Genomic DNA, 20,336 nt, shown 5'->3' on the forward strand with positions numbered 1-20,336 from the left:
AGAACACAGAACCTAATTATCCTATATTTGAAGGGAGAGAAGAGTTATCAGGGATCTGTGTCAAAGGCCATCTATCAAATTTGGCTAGTTGCATCTATGTCTAAAGACACTCCCCCGTTGAAGTCAGGCACAGAAAACTCATCCTTGCCATGGTTACACAACTAGGCCAGCAGCAGGGTCATACATGGAAGAGAAAGCCTCCTCCTTCACATCTCAAAATTCAGTCTGGGTTGTGATGGTTTTCAATAGAACCCCTGGAACAATAGGTATGTGTACACAAAGAAACTTCTACAGGCTACCACTGTTGTGTTACTCTCAGAGAACTTCCTAGCTAGTGTTAGTTCACCATTCCCTACATATTCACACATTGGACTAAACTTTTCTTGTCAAAAGTGAGGCAATTGAAAATAGTAAATGTTGAGAATCAGTTTTATCAATAAGTCTTCCCTAAACACATTTTATAATGCTTTTTCATGTAATTGAGATTCAGCATTCATTGTATTCTTTTTAAAAATAAGTTTATTTACTTTAAATTCCAATCGTAGTCCCCCTCCCTTCTCTGCCCCAGTACTACCCTCCATTCCTATTCCAACCCTATTCCCTTTCCCCTTTAGAAAAGGGAGGTCATTTCCATTGAGCTAGTTTGACAGTTCTGTTGGATCTCAGTGGACCAAAGTACACAAAGGCATTTCCACATTGCTTATAGTCACAGAATTCCTCTCCAGTAAGGATACTTTTATGATGATGATGACTCTAGATTTGTGCAAGGCCTCACCATTTTAATACATTCATAAGGTTTTCCTCCATTATGAATCCTTTCATGATGATGAAGATTATACAAATGTGGAATGGTTTCACCATGTTAAAAGCACTCACAGGCTTTCGGTCCATTAGGATTTCTTTCATGAGTGTGGAGATTATTCTGAAGTCCAAAAGGTTTTTCACATTAGTTACAGTCAGACGTTTTTTCAGTATGTGTTATTTTATGTATTAGGAGATGTTATGTGCAAAGGCTTTGCCACATAGTTATATTCATATAGTTTCCCTCCAGAATGTGTTGTTGTCTTAGGAGATGATTGTTACATGCAAAGGCTTTATCACACTAATTACCCTCACCAGACTTCTCTTCACTGTGTGTCTTTTCCTGTTTTCGGAGACTACTCTGTTGTGCAAAGGCTTTATCACGTTGGGTATATTCATAAGGTTTCTTTCCAGTATGTGTTCTTTTATGTCTTATGAGATTACTGTTTTGTGCAAAGGCTTTACCACACTGGTTACATTCATAAGGTTTCTCTACAGTGTGTGTTCTTTTATGGCTTAACAGAGTACTGTTTTGTGCAAAGGCTTTACCACACTGGTTACATTCATAAGGTTTCTCTCCAGTGTGTGTTCTTTTATGGCTTAAGAGAGTACTGTTTCCTGCAAAGGCTTTGCCACACTCATTACATTCATAAGGTTTCTCTCCAGTGTGTGTTCTTTTATGGCTTAAGAGAGTACTGTTTCCTGCAAAGGCTTTACCACACTGGTTACATTCATAAGGTTTCTCTCCAGTGTGTGTTCTTTTATGGCTTAAGAGATGACTGTTTTGTGCAAAGGCTTTACCACACTGGTTACATTCATAAGGTTTCTCTCCAGTGTGTGTTCTTTTATGGCTTATGAGATGACTGTTTTCTGCAAAGGCTTTGCCACACTCATTACATTCATAAGGTTTCTCTCTAGTGTGTGTTCTTTTATGGCTTAAGAGAGTACTGTTTCCTGCAAAGGCTTTACCACACTGGTTACATTCATAAGGTTTCTCTCCAGTGTGTGTTCTTTTATGGCTTAAGAGATGACTGTTTTCTGCAAAGGCTTTACCACACTCGTTACATTCATAAGGTTTCTCTCCAGTGTGTGTTCTTTTATGGCTTAAGAGAGTACTGTTTTCTGCAAAGGCTTTGCCACACTCATTACATTCATAAGGTTTCTCTCCAGTGTGTGTTCTTTTATGGCTTATGAGATGACTGTTTTCTGCAAAGGCTTTGTCACACTCATTACATTCATAAGGTTTCTCTCCAGTGTGTGTTCTTTTATGGCTTAAGAGATGACTTTTTTCTGCAAAGGCTTTACCACACTGGTTACATTCATAAGGTTTCTCTCCAGTATGTGGTCTTTTATGCCATAGGAGAACAGTGATATAGGGGAAGGCTTTACCACATAGAGTGCATTTAAAGGGTTTCTCTCCAGTATGACTGCTTTCATGCCTGCAAAGAAAATTGGCACATGTGAAAGATTTACCCCAGTCATTTCATTACACTAATAAATATATTTATCTATATGAATTAATTTCTTTTTTTTCATGAGTTTCTTTTTTTTATTTTTTTATTTTTTTATCAGTTACATTTTATTAACTCTGTATCTCAGCCGTGTCCCGATCCCTCATTCCCTCCCAGTCCCTCCCTCCCTCCCTCATCTCCACCGTGCCCCTTTCCAAGTCCACTGATAGGGGTGACCTCCTCCCCATTCATCTGATCCTGTTTTATCAGGTATCTTCAGGACTGGCTGCAAAGCCCTCCTCTGTGGCCTAACAGGACTGCTCCTCCCTTCGGGGGTGGGGAGACCAAAGAGCCAGTCATTGAGTTAATTTCATAATTTGATCTAATGGTAAAGAATAACATTTTAAAGTTTTATCACTTTATTTACATTCATGGTATTCCCCTTCATTATGGGTATTTTTGAAGATCCCTGTGGTGGTAAGAGAATTTGTTATGTGGATCACTTTTATAGCATCATTTTTCAATAAGAGATTTTCTCCTATATATGAAGAGTATTGTAAGTATTCAGAGTTTTACCACAGCAATCCCATTCACAAATTTTTGTACTGTATGCATGCTACTTCATTTACAAAGTGAGCTAAGACAAGCAGAATTTCCAAAATCCTAGTATTCATAGGTATTTTCAGCAATATGAGTTTGCTGATGAATTCTCAGTGAAGTTGCAAAACAAATTAACAGTAACCATTTATCACATTCAGAAAAATTACTCACAGTGGGGACTACTACCAAATCAATTGTTCTTGGAGAAAGACAGGGACACTGTTTCTTTCAATATCCCTATGCTCATGTGTCTTAGAAACATATGATATACCAGTTTAATTTACAAAAATAATAAAGATTCCCACATTGAATTAACACAGTTTGTTTTTTTGTTCATCATAGACATGTCATATAGGGATTAAGGTTTCTCCACGACAATATTCTTGATTCTCATAAGCTGCTCCTTTCACTAAACTTTTCAATGTTACTGCACAAAAATGAGTAACACTGGTTCTACTATGAATTTTTTTGCTTATTAGAAGGTTTTGGACACATACTGATCACCAATTCAGTGTGTATACCTCTTACAATATCTGAGTAGATAGAATGAGACTAAACAGATTGGCAGTTCAAGTCAGTAGCTGTAATGTCCATATGATTCAAATGGTATTTTTGTTACAATATTATTTTATTTTCTTCTATCTTAGGGGAATGCCTTGTAAACACAAATCAGATACCTGACATTGAAGTACATGGAATTATGAGATTTTAATGATCATAAGTACACTTAAAGCAGTGCTGTTTTTACACTGTTGCTTTTCTTTAAAACTTCCAGGACACAGCCATGTGTGCTGGTACATGCCTTCAATCCCAGCACTTGTGGAGGCAAAAGCAGGCAGATTTGTGTGATTTTGAGGTCAGGCTGGTCTAAAAAGCAATTCTAAGTTAAGCCACAGCTACACAGAAAAAAAAACTATTTCAAAAATAGAAAATAAAAAAGCAGCCAAGAAACAAACAACAAACCAAAAAACAAACTTCTAGGACACACTAAATTTTCTTAAGATTCATATCTGTATCAGCGTGCACATAAAGTTACCTTTTATTACTTGTAGGACTTTGAAAGTGTTCTTCAATATTATGGTCATCCCAATTGTAGCCTAAAATATAGTACCAGAAAATGTATATTATTGCAAATAGCATATTATTATTAAGGGAAAACTTAAATCACTATCTTCTGTGACCCTTAGAACCATGCCTGATTTATTCACCTCATTCCACCTCATTCTCGATTAGAATTATAGAAGAGGATTAATAATAAAGAGTTGTCTCCTTGTTTTAAAAGTGAAAGAAAATTTGCAGTCTTACCTATAGCAGTGAGGTTTTTACAGGTCTCTAGCATCACATCTTTGTAGAGTTGCTTCTGGGAAGTCTCCAGCAAAGCCCACTCTTCTTGGCTGAATTTCACATGCACATCATCAAAGGTCACTGAATTCTAAAATATACCATACATTTGTACAAAAGAAAGATTGGCAACAATATAAATTTATACTTCATTGGCAATATAATCATATAATTCTAATGCTCCTTCCATTCATTTTCTGACACAGAAGTGCTAGTGTTAGACAGTTGTGTGCTGTGCATCAGGTGAAGGATAGGAGAAGAAAAAGCTTAAAGGTTAGATTGTAAAGGAAACAAAAGGCTTGCTTTGAAAACGTGTGTTAAAGGCGTTGTATTAGTTTTTAAGACATGAATGTGAAGCAGCCATTATTTGGGTTCTTGAGTGATCTATGAATTGTCTTCAATTACTTGGGTGAGTAGGTCAGGACACTGTCATGAGACACGTGGAAGGAAAAAACACAGTCATGATATTTTATCTAGCAACAAATGGGATGTGGCTATCAGGGGATTGTGAAGAGATGGGTGTTGTCAGTCAAAGGACAACATGGCACTGGATATCATGTTTTGACCACGGATCAGAGATTTGGCATACCAGTACATGAAAGTGGGGGCTCATATATTTGTGGAAGGGAAATTGTACTACAGTGAATAGATGGATAAAAATAATGTGAGTGGCAAGCAACAATAATCATAGCTGATAACATCATATTTCTGAGTTCCCAGACAAAAGAAAAGGTATAGAACACATGATTATTTTTTGATCATTGTTTTCTATATTCTCCTTTTTAAATCATGTATAGTCTATACTTTAAAAATAAATATTAAAACTTTTCTATTAAAACATAAGTGCTAATGTTATCACTAAGTTATTTTAGAAGAAAACTGAATAATGAAGTTTGACCGTGTCATATCTGAACTTTTTGAATAGGATATAGCTTTGGAATAGTCATGTCAATTAATGTGGACAAAGACAAACAGAGAGAAGAGAGCCAAATAGAATGAGGGAGACAGAGACACACAGAGAGAAATTAACAGATGAACAGTACTAAGTACACATCAGAGAAATTTATGAATAGTTACTAACTACAAAAAATGATGGACAAGCTGGGTGTATTCCGTTATACTTTTAATTCTATCACTCAGGAGGCAGAGGCAGGTGTACCTTATTGAATTGGATGCCAGCATGATCTATGCAAAGAGTTCTATTACAGACAGACTTATATAGTAAGACACGCCCTCCCCTAAAAGTCAATCAAACAAACACAAAAGACTGAAAGAACTCAGAGGTCTTTACTGAAGCTTCTACAAGGAATTATACATTCACTCCAGTTGTGCATTCATTTTCTAGAATTCTGCACTTCCCTAGCTTAAACTGTAATTTTAATAAGATCTTACTAAAAGGGAATGCATGTTTAAACAGCTAAAAATAGAAAGGTGAATATATTAGCAATGTAAATCATAATCATAAGTAAGCAACATAAGGCAGGAGAGATGGCTCAGCAGTGAGGAGCTCTTGCTGCTCTTGCAAATAATTGGTCTGAAATGTCAGTGTTTAACTGGGACCCACTATTATCAAGTGCTATAAGTTCATGAGTTCTGAACATATCTTTGGACTACTGTGATGATCAGGCACACAAGAGGTTCATATTCATACATAGAATCAAAATGCTTATATTCAGTAAAAATTAAAAAGATCCCAGATGGCAGGGCTGATTGCATACTGTGACTGATCAGTGGGGTAGCAGAGACTGCATAGTGACAAATATTTGAAACTGTTTGCCCCCAAACACCATTGACTGTGTTTACCAGGTGATAAAAACCCAATGATGAGAAAAACAATTGGGTTCAACCTTAGAGTACACAACTAATCCCTGGAAATTTTTCTGGGCTGTTGTGGCAGGAGTAAGGTTTTCAAGCAAATAGACCCAAGAAGCATGTCCTGATCACTTTCCCAGGCTGAACTGTGCACCCCAGGGCACCAGAGACTGAGAGTCCCAGTTTCAAGAACACCCACAGGGAAGGAAGCAAGTGGGACTGACTGAATGTCACCCAGTCTATCCATGGAAAAGGTCCTGCAGACCTGTGGGCACACAGTAGCCAGCCCTGAGTGGGGTTCCAGCCACCAGCCCCTTGCACCCGACTCTTCATCACAGACAGAAATGTGTGCCCCAGGGCACTAGAGGCTGGGTTTCCCTGTTGGGAGAAAACCCACAGGGAGGGAAACAGCAGATCCCAGCTTAGAGCACTCAGCTGACCCCTCCCCCACTACCACCACCACATACGGGAATGTTCTTGGGAAAAGTTCTCAGGTTCCTGTCCAGTAACCAGCTTGGAGCAACAACTCACAAGTGAGTGCCTATGCACTCTACACGCCCACTCCCCCCAAAAATACAGACTGGGTCTTCCTGTTGGGAGAAAACCCAAAGGACACCTAGCTCCAGAAAAGTTTCTGGTTATCCACAGGCTCCAGACTCAAGCCTCCTGCTGCACACATGAGAGTGGCGCTCACCTCTTGGGTACTGGGATACAGAGGTCCAAACTTAGACCTACAGAAGCCTAGGTTCCCTGAGATTAACCCCCAGATACTGCTCCAAGGGGCAACCAGTTATCCCTAAGTAAACTGACCAAACCATGGGGTACCCAGGCTAAATTTACAGTCACTAAATTTATAGCAAGAAACCTAGAAGCAGGGCAGCTGTCTCCAGAACTTCTCTGGGTGAGAGGGGAGCACCCTTGACTAATACAGACCACAATTACCATTCAGGTCTGTACGTCTATGGCAATTCCTGAAAAACCTGCCATTCAGTGACTGTACCCCAAAAGCTGAGGAGGCCTCCTTTGGGAAAAATTACCTTCCTGCCAAGGGGATTATCCACACCACAAGATTCCAGGAAGCACCAGAAACTAACACTCAACACCTAAGATACCCAAATGGGTAGAGTGTAAAATTTCAAAGAACAAAAGCCACAGCAAAATGGCATCTCCAGAACCCAGTTATCCTGGGCAAGTAGCCCTGGAAACACTAGCGTAAGTGAAATTCAAGAAGATAACCTTACATCTATGCTTAAGAAGAGAATAATAGAGGAAACAAATAAACTATGTAAAGAACTAGAGGAAGATAGTCAGTCTATCAAGATTTGCAAAGAAATGGAACAAGATAAAGACAAACAGATTATGGCCTTCCATAAAGAAATACAGGAAGTTCCAGCCAAACAATTTGTGGCCTTTACAGAAGAAATACTTAAATCACTGAAAGAAATTAAAGAAACAGAGGATTGTTCAAACAAACAGCTGAAGGAATTGAAGGAAAATACAGTCAGACAGGTGAAGTACTTCAACAAAACAGCTCAAGATCTGAAGATAGAATTGGAAAAATGAAAGAAAACACAAATGAAGGATATTCTGGAGAGAAAGAATTTAGGGAAGAAAACAGGAACTACAGAGGTAAGGACAACCTATTGAGATGGTTATAACTATAAGATGGAAGAAAGAATCTCAACTGTGAAAGACACAATAGAAGGAATCGATGTATCCATCAAAAAATGTTAAATCTAAAATATGCTTGACACAGACCATCCAAGAAATCCAAGAAAACATGAAAAGGCAAAACCTAAGAATAATAGGAATAGAGGAAAAAGATTCCCTCCTACAAGGCCCAGAAAATATTTTCAGCAAAATCATAAAAGAAAAAATCCCCAACTTAAGGGAGAGGTCTATAAGAACACAAGAGGCCTACAGAACACCCAATAAAATAGACCAGAAAAGAAAATCCTCCCACCACATAATAATAAAAACAGTAAGTATACAGAACAAAGAAAAATACTAAAAGCTGCAAGGGAAAAAGGCCAAGTAACATATAATGGCAAACCAATCAGAATCACACCTGACTTCTCAACAGAGACTATGAAAGCTAAAAGGGCCTGGACAGATATCATCCAGACCCTAAGAGAACATAGATTTTAGCCCAGGCTACTATACCCTCATAGACTCTCAGTATTCATAGATTGAAAAAACAAGATTTTCAACGACAAAAGCAAATTTCAACAGTACCTACACACAAATCCAGTGTTACAGAAGACACTAGATAGAAAAATACAACCCAAGAAACCAACTACTTTCAAGAAAACACAGGAAATAATTAATCTCACTACAGCAAAACAAAAAGTAGCCAAGCACACAAACTTACTATCACAGTCAATATCAAAACCAAAGGATCTAACAGCCACTGGTCATTAATCTCTCTCAGTGGACCCAATTCTCCAATAAAAAAGATGCAGACTAACAGAATGGATGCCTAAATAAGACCCAACAATCTGCTGCATATAAGAAACACACTTAAGTCACAAGATATTACCTGAGGGTAAAGTTCTGGAAGACATTTTTCCAAGAAAATGGAACCAAGAATCAAGCAGGAGTAGCCATTCTAATATCTGATAAAATAGACTTTCAATCAAAATTAATAAAAAAAGAGATGGGGAAGGATACTTCATACATATCAAGAGAAAAATTCCACCTGGAAGATATCACAATCCTGAACATCCATGGCCCAAATACAAAGGCACCCATGTTTATAAAAGAAACATTAATAAAACTTAAACCACACATAGATCACCATACATTAATAGTGGGAGACTTCAACACCCCACTCTCAACAAAGAACAGGTTGACAAAACAGAGAAAAAAAGAAACAATATCTCTAACACAGACCATCCAAGAAATCCAGGGGTCATGAATCAAATGGACCTGACAGACATCTACAGAACCTTACACTCAAACACAAAAGAATTTACCTTCTTCTCAGCACCTCATGGAACCTTCTCCAAAATAGACCATATAGTTGATTACAAAGCAAGCCTCAACAGATACAAGAAGATTGAAATAATCCCTTGTATCCTATTTGATCACCATGGAATAAAGCTGGACCTTAACAACAACAGAAACATAAAAAAGCCTACACAAATATGGAAACTGAACAACTCACTACTAAATGACACATGGGTCAGGGAAGAAATAAAGAAAGAAAGTCTTCCTAGAATTCAATGCAAATGAAGACACCAGATACCCAAACTTATGGGACATGATGAAAGCAGTGCTAAAAGGAAAGTTCATAGCACTGAGTGCCTTCAAGAAGAAATTTGAAACATCTCATTCAAGAAACTTAATGGCTTACCTAAAAGCCCCAGGGGAAAAAAAGAAGCAGACACACAAAAAAGGAATAGATGACTGGAAATAATCAAACTCAGGGCTGAAATCAATCAATTAGAAACAAATAAAACAATTAAAAGAAGCAATGAAACCAAGAGCTTGTTCTTTGAGAAAATGAGGAAGATAGACAAACCCTTAGCCAAACTAATTAAAAGGCAGAGAGACACTATCCAAATTAACAAAATCAGAAAAGTAAAGGGGGAGAAAACAATAGACACTGAGGAAATCCAAACAATTAGGACTTACTTCAAAAGTCTATATGCCACAAAATTTGAAAATCTAAATAAAATGGACAATTTTCTTGATCAATTCTACTTACCAAAGCTGAATCAAGACCAGGTAAATCAATTAAATAGTCATATATCTCCTAAGGAAATAGAAACATTCATCAAAATTCTCAGATTCACGAAAAGCCCAGGGCCAGGTGGTTTCAGTGCAGAATTCTACCAGACCATCAAAGAAGAGCTAACTCCAGTTCTCTTCAATCTATTCCACAAAATAGAAACATAAGGAACACTACCAAACTTATTCATTGAAGCCACAGTCACCTTGGTACCTAAACCTCACAAAGACCCAACGAAGAAAGCCTGTTTCAGGGCAATCTCCCATATGAACATTGATGCAAAAATACTCAACAAAATACTTTGCAAACTGAATACAAGATCACATCGAAGATATCATTCACTATGACCATGTAGGCTTCATTCCAGGCATGCAGGGGTGCTTCAATATACAGAAATCCATCAATGTGATCCACCATATTAACAAACTGAAAGAAAAAAAACTACATGATAATCTCCTTAGAAGCTGAAAATGCATTTGACAAAATCCAGAATCCATTCATGTTTAAAGTATTGGAGATATCAGGGATACAAGGCACATACCTAAATATAGTAAAAGCAATATACAGCAAACCTATAGCCAACATCAAGCTAAATGGAGAGAAACTTAAATCAATCCCACCGAAATCAGAAACAAGACAAGGCTGCCCAGTATACCTGAGTGACCCCAAAAATTCTACCTGGGAACTCCTAAAGCTGACAAACACTTTTAGCAAAGTGGCTGTATACAAAATCAAGTAAAAAAAATAAGTAGCCCTCCTGTATACAAAAGACAAAAGGGCTGAGAAAGAAATTAGGTAAACAACACCCTTCACAATAGTCGCAAAGGACATAAAGTACCTTGGTGGGACCCAAAACAAGGAAGGCACAAACTTGTATGAAAAAAATTCAAGTCTCTAAAGAAAGAATTACAAAAAGATATCAGAAGATAGAAAGTACTCATGTGCTCATGGCTTGGAAGGATTAACATAGTAAAAATGGTCCTCTTACCAAAAGCAATCTACAGATTTAATGCAATTCCCATCACATTACCAAAACAATTCTTTACATACCTTGAAAGAAAAATTCTCAACTTCATATGGAATAACAAGAAACCCAGAATTGCTAAAACAATCCTCCATAATAAAAGATCTTCTGGAGGTATCTCCATCACTAATCTTACACTTTTCTGTAGAGCAACAGTAATAAAAACTGCATGGTACTTGCATAGAAACCAATTAGTGGATCAACGGAATCAGATAGAAGTCCCAGAAATATACCCACACACTATGGACACTTTATTTTTGACAAAGATGCCAAAACCATACAATGGAAAAAAGATAGCATCTTCAACAAATGGTGCAGGTCTAACTAGATGTCTACATGTAGGAAAATGCAAATAGTTCCATATTTATCACTTTGCATAAAACTAAAGTTCTGGTGGATCAAAGACCTCAGTATAAAATCAGACATACTAACCCCTTTAGAAGAAAAAATGAGGAAGAGCCTTGAACTCATTGGCACAAGAGACAACTTCCTGTATCAACAGCACAGGCTCTAAGAACAACAATTAATAAATGGGACCTCATGAAACTGAAAAACTTCTATAAGTCAAAGGAAACTGTTATCACAGCAAAATGACTGCCTGAAGATTGGGAAAGGATCTTCATCAACCTTATATCTGACAGAAGGTTAATATCCAGTATTTATAAAGATTTCAAGAAGTTAAACACCAACAAATCAAGTAACCCAAATTAAAAAAATGGGGTACAGAGCTAAACAGAGAATTCTCAATAGAGGAATATAGAATGGCAGAGAAACCCTTAAAGAATTGTTCAGCATTCTTAGTCATCAGGGAAATGCAAATCAAAAGCACCCTGAGATTTCACCTTACACCCATCAAAATGACTGAGAAAAATAACTCAAGTGACAACTCATGCTGGATAGGATTTGGAGAAAGGGGAACCCTCCTTCATTGCTGGTGGGAATGTAAACTTATACAACCACTTTACAAATCAACCTGACACTTTCTCAGACAATTAGGAATAGCGCCTCCTCAAGATCCAGCTATACCACTCCTAAGCATATATCCAAAAGGCGCTCAAGCATACAACAAGGACATCTGCTCAACTAAGTTTGTAATAGCTTTATTTGTAATAGCAGAAGCCAGAAACAGCACAGTTGGCCCTCAGTTGAGGAATGGATACAGAAATTGTGGTATATCTATATGATGGAATATTACTCAGCAATGAAAAACAAGGAAAACATGAAATTTGCACGTAAATAGTGGTAAGTGGAAAAGATCATCCTGAGTGAGGTATCCCAGAAGCAGAAAGACTCACAGGGTGTATACTCACTTATAAGTGGATATTGGATATAAAATATAGGATAAAAATACTAAAATCTGTACACTTAAGGAAGTTAATCAGGAAGGAATATGCTGGCTAAGATCCTCAAACCCCATGCAGAAAGGCAAAGAGGATGGACATCAGATGAGAGAGAGAACAGGGACAGGACAGGAGCCTACCACAGAGGGCCTTTGAAAGGCACTACCCTGCAGGGTATCGAGGCAGATTCTGAGACTCATAGCCAAACTTTGGGCAAAGTGCAGGGAATCATATGGAAGAAGTGGGAGATAGTAAGACCTGGAAAGGACAGGAGCTCCACAAGGACAGAAACAGTTCCAAAAATTCTGGACACAGGGGTCTTTTTGAAACTGGTGCTCCAGCCAAGGACCACTCATGGAGATGGCCTGAAATCCCTGCACAGAGGTAGACTATGGCAGTTCAGTATTCAAGTGGGCTTCATAGTAATGGGGACAGGGACTGTCTCTGACAGGAACTTATTGGTCTGCTCTTTGATCACCTCCCCCCGAGGGGGGGAGCAGCCTTGCCATGCCACAGAAGAAGACAATGCAGCCACTCCTGATAAGAACAGATAGATTAGGATCAGAGTGAAAGGGAGGAGGACCTCCCTTATCAGTGGACTAGGAGAGGGACAGGGGTGGGGAAGACCTAGGGTCGGATTGGGAGGGGAGGAAGGAGGAAGTTACAGGGGGATATAAATTGAATAAACTGTTATTAATAAAAATTAAATAAGAAAAAAGAAAACAGTAAAATGTTGAAAGATTTTTTTAAAAAAACTATGCTGTTACATATATGTTCAAACTTTGAAAATATTGACTGATATCAGTTATTGCTCCTAAATTAAAAAATAATAAATAAATAAATAAATAAATAAATAAATAAAAAGAAATGAGGAAGGATACTTCATACTCATTAAAGGAAATTTCCACCAAGATGTCATCTGTATTCTGAGCATCAATGCCTTAAATACAAGGACACCCACATTTGTAAAAGAAATGTTAATAAAGCTTAAATAATATATTAATCACCATTCATTAATAGTGGGAGATGTCAATATGTCACTATCATCAAGGGACAGAGCAATGGAACAGAACTTAAACTGAGAGATAATGACACTAATGGATGTCATGAATCAAATGGACCTAATAGATATCTAGAGAATTTTTTAACCCAAACAGAAAAGAATATATCTTCTTTCAGCACCTCATGGACCCTTCTCTAATACTGACCATACAATTGGTCACAAACCAGGCCTCAAAAGATACAACAAGATTGAAATAATGTCTTGTATCCTATCAGACCATGATGGACTAAAGATGGACCTCAACAATAACAGAAATAATAAAAAGCCTACACACACGTGGGAACTGAACAACTCCCTACTCAATGAAATCTAGGTCAGGGGAGAAATAAAAAAAGAACTTCCTACAGTTCAATGAAAATGAATGCACATCATACTCAAACTCATGGGATGCAATGAAAGCAGTCCTAAGAGGAGTTTTAAAAGCACTAAAGGCCTTCATAAGCTATTGGAGACATCCCATACAAGCAACTTAATGGCACACCTGAAAGCCCTTAAAAAAAGAAGCAAACACACCCAACAGGAGTAGACCACTAGGAATAACCAAACTCAGGGCTGAAATCAATAAATTAGAAACAAAGAGAATAATTCAAAGAATCAACGAAACCAAGAGAAAATCAAATACATAGACAAACTCTTAGCCAAACTAAGTAAATCGCAGAAAGACACTATCCAAATCAACAAAGTCTGACAGGAGGAGAGAGAGATAACAGACACTGAGAAAATCCAAAGAACTATTAGCTCTTATGTCAAAAGCCTATATGCCACAAAATTTGAAAAATCTAAATGAAATATAAAATTCTTTTGTTAGATTCCACTTACCAAAGTTGAATCAAAATCGGGTAAAGATATTAAATAGTCTTATACTGCCTAAAAAAATAGAAGCAGCCATCAAAATCCTTCCAACCAAAAAAAAAGCCAAGTGCGAGATGATTTCAGAGCAGAATTCTACAAGACCTTCAATGAAGAGTGAAAACTGATATTCTTCAAATTATTCCACAAAATAGAAATGGACACAACATGACCAAACTCCTTTTGTAAGAGAACAGTCACCTTGATAAATCCTCAAAGACCCCAAAATAGAAAGAGATCTTCAGACTAATCTCTTTTATGAACAATGATGCAAAAATACTCAATAAAATAATCGCAAACCAAATCCAAGAACATACCAAAAATATCATCCAACATGACCAAGTAGGCTTCATCCCAGGCATGCAGGAATGGTTCAGTATATGGAATCTTAATCCATCATATAAACAAATTTAAAAAAAAGTACAGGATCATTTTCTTATAAGCCAAAAAAGCATTTGATAATATCCAACAGTTATTCTTGTTTAAAGTCTTAGAGAGAATGGGGACAAAGGCACAGATCTAAAAATAGTAAAGACAATGTACAGCAATCTAATAGCTAACATCAAACTAAATTGAAAAAAAGTTAAATCAATTCCACTGAACTTGGGGACAAGACAAGGCCACACACTCTCTCCAAATCTCTTCAATACAGTACTCAATGTCCTATCTAGGGCAATAAGACAACTAAAGGAGATCAAGGGAATACAATTTGATAAGGAATAAGTCAAAGTATTGCTCTTCACAGATGATATGACAGGTAACAAAAGTGACCCCAAAAATTCTACTGTAGGGAGCTCCTACAGTTGAAAGTGGTTGGATATAAAGTTAACTAAAAAAAAATTAGTTGCACACCTGTATGCAAAAGACAAATGGACTGAGAAGAATTAGGAAAACAACACTCTTCACAATAGGCAGGAAAAAAAAAAAAACTGACGTATCTTGGCGTTATCCTCAACAAGCCAGTGAAAAACCTATATGAAACAAAACAAAACAAAACAAAACAACAACTTCAAGACTCTGAAGAAAGAAATTGAAAAAGATACCAGAAGATAGAAATATCTCTCATGCTCATGGATCAGTAGGATCAACATAGTAAAAATTGCCATCTTACCAAAAAACAATCTACAGATTCAATGATATTCCCATCAAAATATCAACACAATTCTCCCTGGACCTTGAAAAAACAATTCTCAGCTTTATATGGAAAAATAAAAATTCCAGAATAGCTAAAATAATCCTGTACAATAGCAGATCTTCAGGAGGTATCCCCACCCCTGCTCTCAAGCTCTACTCTAAATCAATAGTAATAAAAACTGCATGGTACTGAAATAAAAACAGACTGGTGGATAAATGGAATTAAAGTGAAGGCCCATAAAAAAACCACACACCTGTGGACATTTGATTTTTGTCAAAGAATCCAAAACCATTCAATGGAAAAACGACAGCATCTTCAACAAATGGTGCTGGTCTAACTGGAAGTCCACATGTGGAAAAATAAAAATAGATCCGTATTTATCACCCTGCAGTAAACTAAAGTTCAAGTTGATCAAAGACTTCCAGCATAAAACCAGATACGCTAAATCTGTTAGATGAAAAAGTGGGAAAGAGCCTTGATCTCATTGGCATAGAAGATAACTCCCTAAACAGAATACCAAGAGCACTGGCTCTAAAATCAATAATTAATAAATAGGATCTCATGAAATGAAAAGATTTTATGAAGCAAAGAACTTTGTGAATAGAACAAAATAACAGCCTACAGCCTGAGAAAGACCTTCGCCAACCCTACAAACAACAGAGAGCTCTATAAATAGCTCTATAAATAAAAAAAATATATAAAGAGCTCTATAAATTAAACTCCAACAAACCAAATAATGCACTTTCAAACTGGGGTACAGAACTAAACAGAGAATTCTCTACAGAGGAATATCAAATGGTGGAAAAACATTTAAATAATTGCTAAATATCAATAGTTATCATGGAAATGCAAATCAAAACTACTCTGACATTCCATCTTGAACCCATCATGGCTAAGATCAAAACCTGAAGTGACAGCACGTGCTAGTGAGAATGTGAAGGGGAACACTCCTCCATTGTTGGTGGGTGTGCAAATTTATACAACCACTTTAGAAATCAATCTGATGCTTTCTCAGACAATTGGAAGTAGTGTTACTTCAAGACCCTGCTATACCATTCCTGGGCATATATCAAAAAGATGCTCTACCATGCAACAAAGATATTTGATCAACTATGTTCATAGCATCTATATTCATAATAGTCAGAATAGGGAAACAAACTACATGTCTCTCAAACAAACAATTGTTTTACAGAAATTGTGGTACATTTACACAATGGAATGCTACTTGGGTATTTAAAAACAAAAAGGAAACCATGAAATTTTCAGGCAAGTGGATGGAACTAGAAATGATCATCCTATGTGAGTTATTGCAAAACCAGAAAGACATGCATGGTATTTACTCATTTGTAAGTGGATAATAGCCATAATATAGGATAAACATACTACAATCTGCAGACCTAAAGGAGGTAAATAAAAAGGAGGACCCTATGGAGGATGGTCAATTCTTATTCAAAAGGGCAAATAGAATCAACACCAGAAATGACTGAGGAGAGGGAATAGGATGAGAGCCTAACATACATATTGTCCGAAATACTCTACCCAGTAGGTGTTCGAAGCAGATGCTAAGACTCACAGTTAAACTTTGGGTAGAGCACAGGGAATCATAGGAAAGAGTGTGGACACAAGTAGAAAGATGCAGAGCTAGAAGGACTTACATAAGACCAACAAGGACAACAAATCTGGGCCCATGGGGACTTGCAGCGATTGATGCACCCACCAAAGACCATTCATGAAAAGGAACCATTACCCTGCTCAGATGTAGCTGATAGACAGCTCAGTCTCATGGGGGATCCATAGTAAGAAGAGTAGGAGCTGGCTCTGACATGGACTCTGTTGCCTGCTCTTTGATCACTTTCCCCTGGTAGAGGAGGCATTGCTATACCATAAAGGAAGAGGATGTAAACAGTCCTAGTGAGCCTTGATAGGCTGGAGTCAGATGGTAGGAGATGAGGGCTCCCCTTATCTGAGAAATTAGAAATGGGATAAGGGTGAAAGAGGAACAGAGGGGTGAAACCAGGAAGAGACAAGGGAGGGGGGTAAAATTGGGATGTTAAGTGGATAAATTATTTTTAAATTTTATTTATTTATTTATCACAATTTATTTACTTTGTATACCCACTGTAGCCCTCTCCATCGTCTCCTCCTAGTCCCACCCACTCTCCTTCTTCTCCCCCTATACCCTTTCCATAGTCTCCTGATAGTCGTCCCCTTCTGTCTGACCCTAGCTTTTCAGGTCTCATTAAGGATGGCTGCACCATATTCCTTTGTGGCCTCACAAGGCTACACCCCCCAGGAGGAGGTGTTCAAAGAGCCGAGTTCATGTCAGAGAATAAAATTATAGAAAAACAAATTTATATTAAAACAAATTAAGTGTGAATAAAATAAATAAAGTCTAAAAAAACAAATACAGCAGGTAGAAAGAATGTCACACACCTGCAATTCAATAACTCAGAAAGCTCAGACACTGTTATTGTCATGAATACATGCCATCCTAAGAAATTAAATATACTCTCTTCCAAATTTCAAATGCAGGATATAGATGAAGATCAGCACAACAACCTATGCTTACATATACAAAACAAAACAAAATAAAAAAAAACAAAATGCTACAGTCCAGACTCAGCAGCCAATGTTGGTATTGATGTTGATGCCAGGCATGTTGGACTAAATTTAAGCCCAACACTAGACTGGAGTTAAATCTGTAAGTTCAAAACCTTTTTGGTCTACATACCAACTTTCAGGACAGCCAAGGCTACAAAGAAACTTTCTTCAGTGTTAAAAACAGAAACATGATCTTCTCTGGGAGCTTTTTTGATTCAATCAAATAAGTTCTGACCAAGTTCACTATACGCTTACTGTCATCCCATGATGAAAATGTAGTCTAACTTCAATGATCTTAAAATTCTGCAATAGCTCATACACTGTTCAAATAAATGTTCACAGTCTCTTCCAACACACAAGATAATCTCTTGGGTGCCACATCTTGTAACATCAGAAGCAAGTTACATCATTCCAACATAGATGCACAGAATACCCCTTCCCATTCTAGTATTGAGAATGCATATATAGCAAGGGAAGACTGGACCAAGAAAAGAAGTTCAGCAAGGAAAACAACAAATCCTGTTGCTGTTTCAAAAGGCTTAGATGGTCCTATCCCTGCAACATCTCATACATCTCTCAGTTTGGTTACTTCCACTACTTATAGGCAGCACTCTATGGGAGGTGTCTCCTAACTTAGGTATCTCAACAACTTGTAGTGTCAAGATGCAACTCAGGCTTCACCCTCACCACTTCATGCAATGAACCTTTATACTATCTTCACTGGGGATCTGACTCTGCCAAACACAGATGGCTGGCACTGTGCTGAATTGAAGCTACAAAGAAAGAATCTATTACTTTAAATTTTGCATATTTTTTTTGTTTTTAGAACCAGCACAACATGGGTGAGCCTGTCAAGTTGTATTCTACATTGGCGTGGACAAATTGGGATGGACCAAACCACACTTGGACCACTTTTGGAGCAGGTTTTATATGAAGTTCCTTCCTGACACTAGGAATCACTCTGCCTACTCTTTCCATTAACAGAAGAATTAACAGTGAGGAGTATTATTGTACGGACACCATATTAGGCTTCAAATCCAGAGCTATGACCTTTTCTTTGATGTTGATAATCTCCTTGAAAATTACTGTCTCTGTTTCAGCATGTGACTGCCATCTGAACCTACCTAGTGATGTTTTTCTCAACAAACCAAAAACTTTACATTTATTTCTGCTCCACTTGTCTTTTTCTTTCACCGTGGTCCTAAATGTCTCACTAAAAATAACCATTCAACAGATTTAGTATTCCAAGTAAGAAATCCAACCCATTATTTTTTAATTCTGCCTTACTCAATTTCTCAAGGCATGCACAGAGTAAGTATGATTTGTGGCTTAAATATTACACAAATGACCTCTAGCTTAATTTTCCATGGAGTCTGTTGTCCTATGATATGGACTTCCTCTGTCTGCATTATTCTCAACACTCTGATTTTCCAGGTCTTACAAGAACAGCTGATGAAGCTCTGTATACAGTTTTCTATTGCTTTTGACATCTTAAATCATGATGTTTTCCATAAAAAGAAAACATTCCAAGGTTCTGTCCAGCAGTGAAATCAGTCTTTGCATATAATTTTTTTGTTCCAATTTGCCACTTTGTTGCTGGGACTAAATCCCCTAACCAAAAGCATGTCAGCTCATGAATGGGTTTATTCATTTAGTTTGGTACTGTCAGATCACAGTCCATCATTTTTGGAGCTTAGCATAGGCAAAGCCTATAAAAAGCAAACCTGTCTTAAAAGAAAATAAAACAATAGTAAAAAAAAAAAAAAACAGAAAGAAAGATGAAATAGCTACATGTGTCAAAGAAAATGTTAAATCTAAAAGTTCCCTACCACAAAACATCCAGGAACTCTGGGACATTATGAAAAGACAAAACATGCTAATGATCAGATTAGTAGAAAAAGGATGAGATCAAAGGTCCACATGATATTTTCAACAAAATCATACCAGAAAATTTTCTTAACCTAAATGTCTATCAAGGCAAAAGAAGCATACAAACACCAAAGAGACTGGACCAGAAAAGAAATTCCGCTTACCAAAGAATAATCAAAACTCTATACATACAGCACAAGGAAAGAATAGGAAAAAGCTTCAACAGAAAAAAATAAAATAAAATAAAACAGACCACACTAACCAACCAATCAAATAGACAAACAAAAAACAACCAAGAAAAAAATAAAGGCAGATCTTTGAAATTAATCTTGTATTCTCAGTAAAAATGCTGGAAGATGAAGGGTTCAGACAGTGTGCTTCTGACTCTTAATAAACTACAGAAGCCAATACAAATTATTAAGCATGCCGAGAGACTTTCAATCAGCAAATGGAGAAAATAAGATGCTTCATGATAAGGTCAAATTTAAACATATGTATCTATAAATGTAGCCCAACACAGGGTGCTAAATCAACCAACACCACTACCAAAATACCAGGATTTACAATCACTGTTTGTTGATATCTCTTAATACCTTTAACCAAAATTCAACAATAAGAAGACACAGGTTCACAAAATGGATGATAAAACAGAATCTATCCTTCTTCTAAATACAACAAAACAGCTTCACATCAATCATAGACAGTATCTCAAGGTAA

The 20,336-nt window shown here is 37.1% G+C and overlaps 1 pseudogene; it reads right to left on the bottom strand.

Annotated features, from left to right (window-relative positions):
* Positions 1–1,126: 1,126 nt before the first annotated feature.
* The window catches only part of LOC132650913 (zinc finger protein 431-like), a 66,815-nt pseudogene continuing 47,605 nt past the window's right edge, over positions 1,127–20,336 (bottom strand).

The sequence above is a fragment of the Meriones unguiculatus genome (genome assembly GCF_030254825.1).
Source record: "Meriones unguiculatus strain TT.TT164.6M chromosome 13 unlocalized genomic scaffold, Bangor_MerUng_6.1 Chr13_unordered_Scaffold_34, whole genome shotgun sequence".
NCBI classification, from domain to species: domain Eukaryota; kingdom Metazoa; phylum Chordata; class Mammalia; order Rodentia; family Muridae; genus Meriones; species Meriones unguiculatus.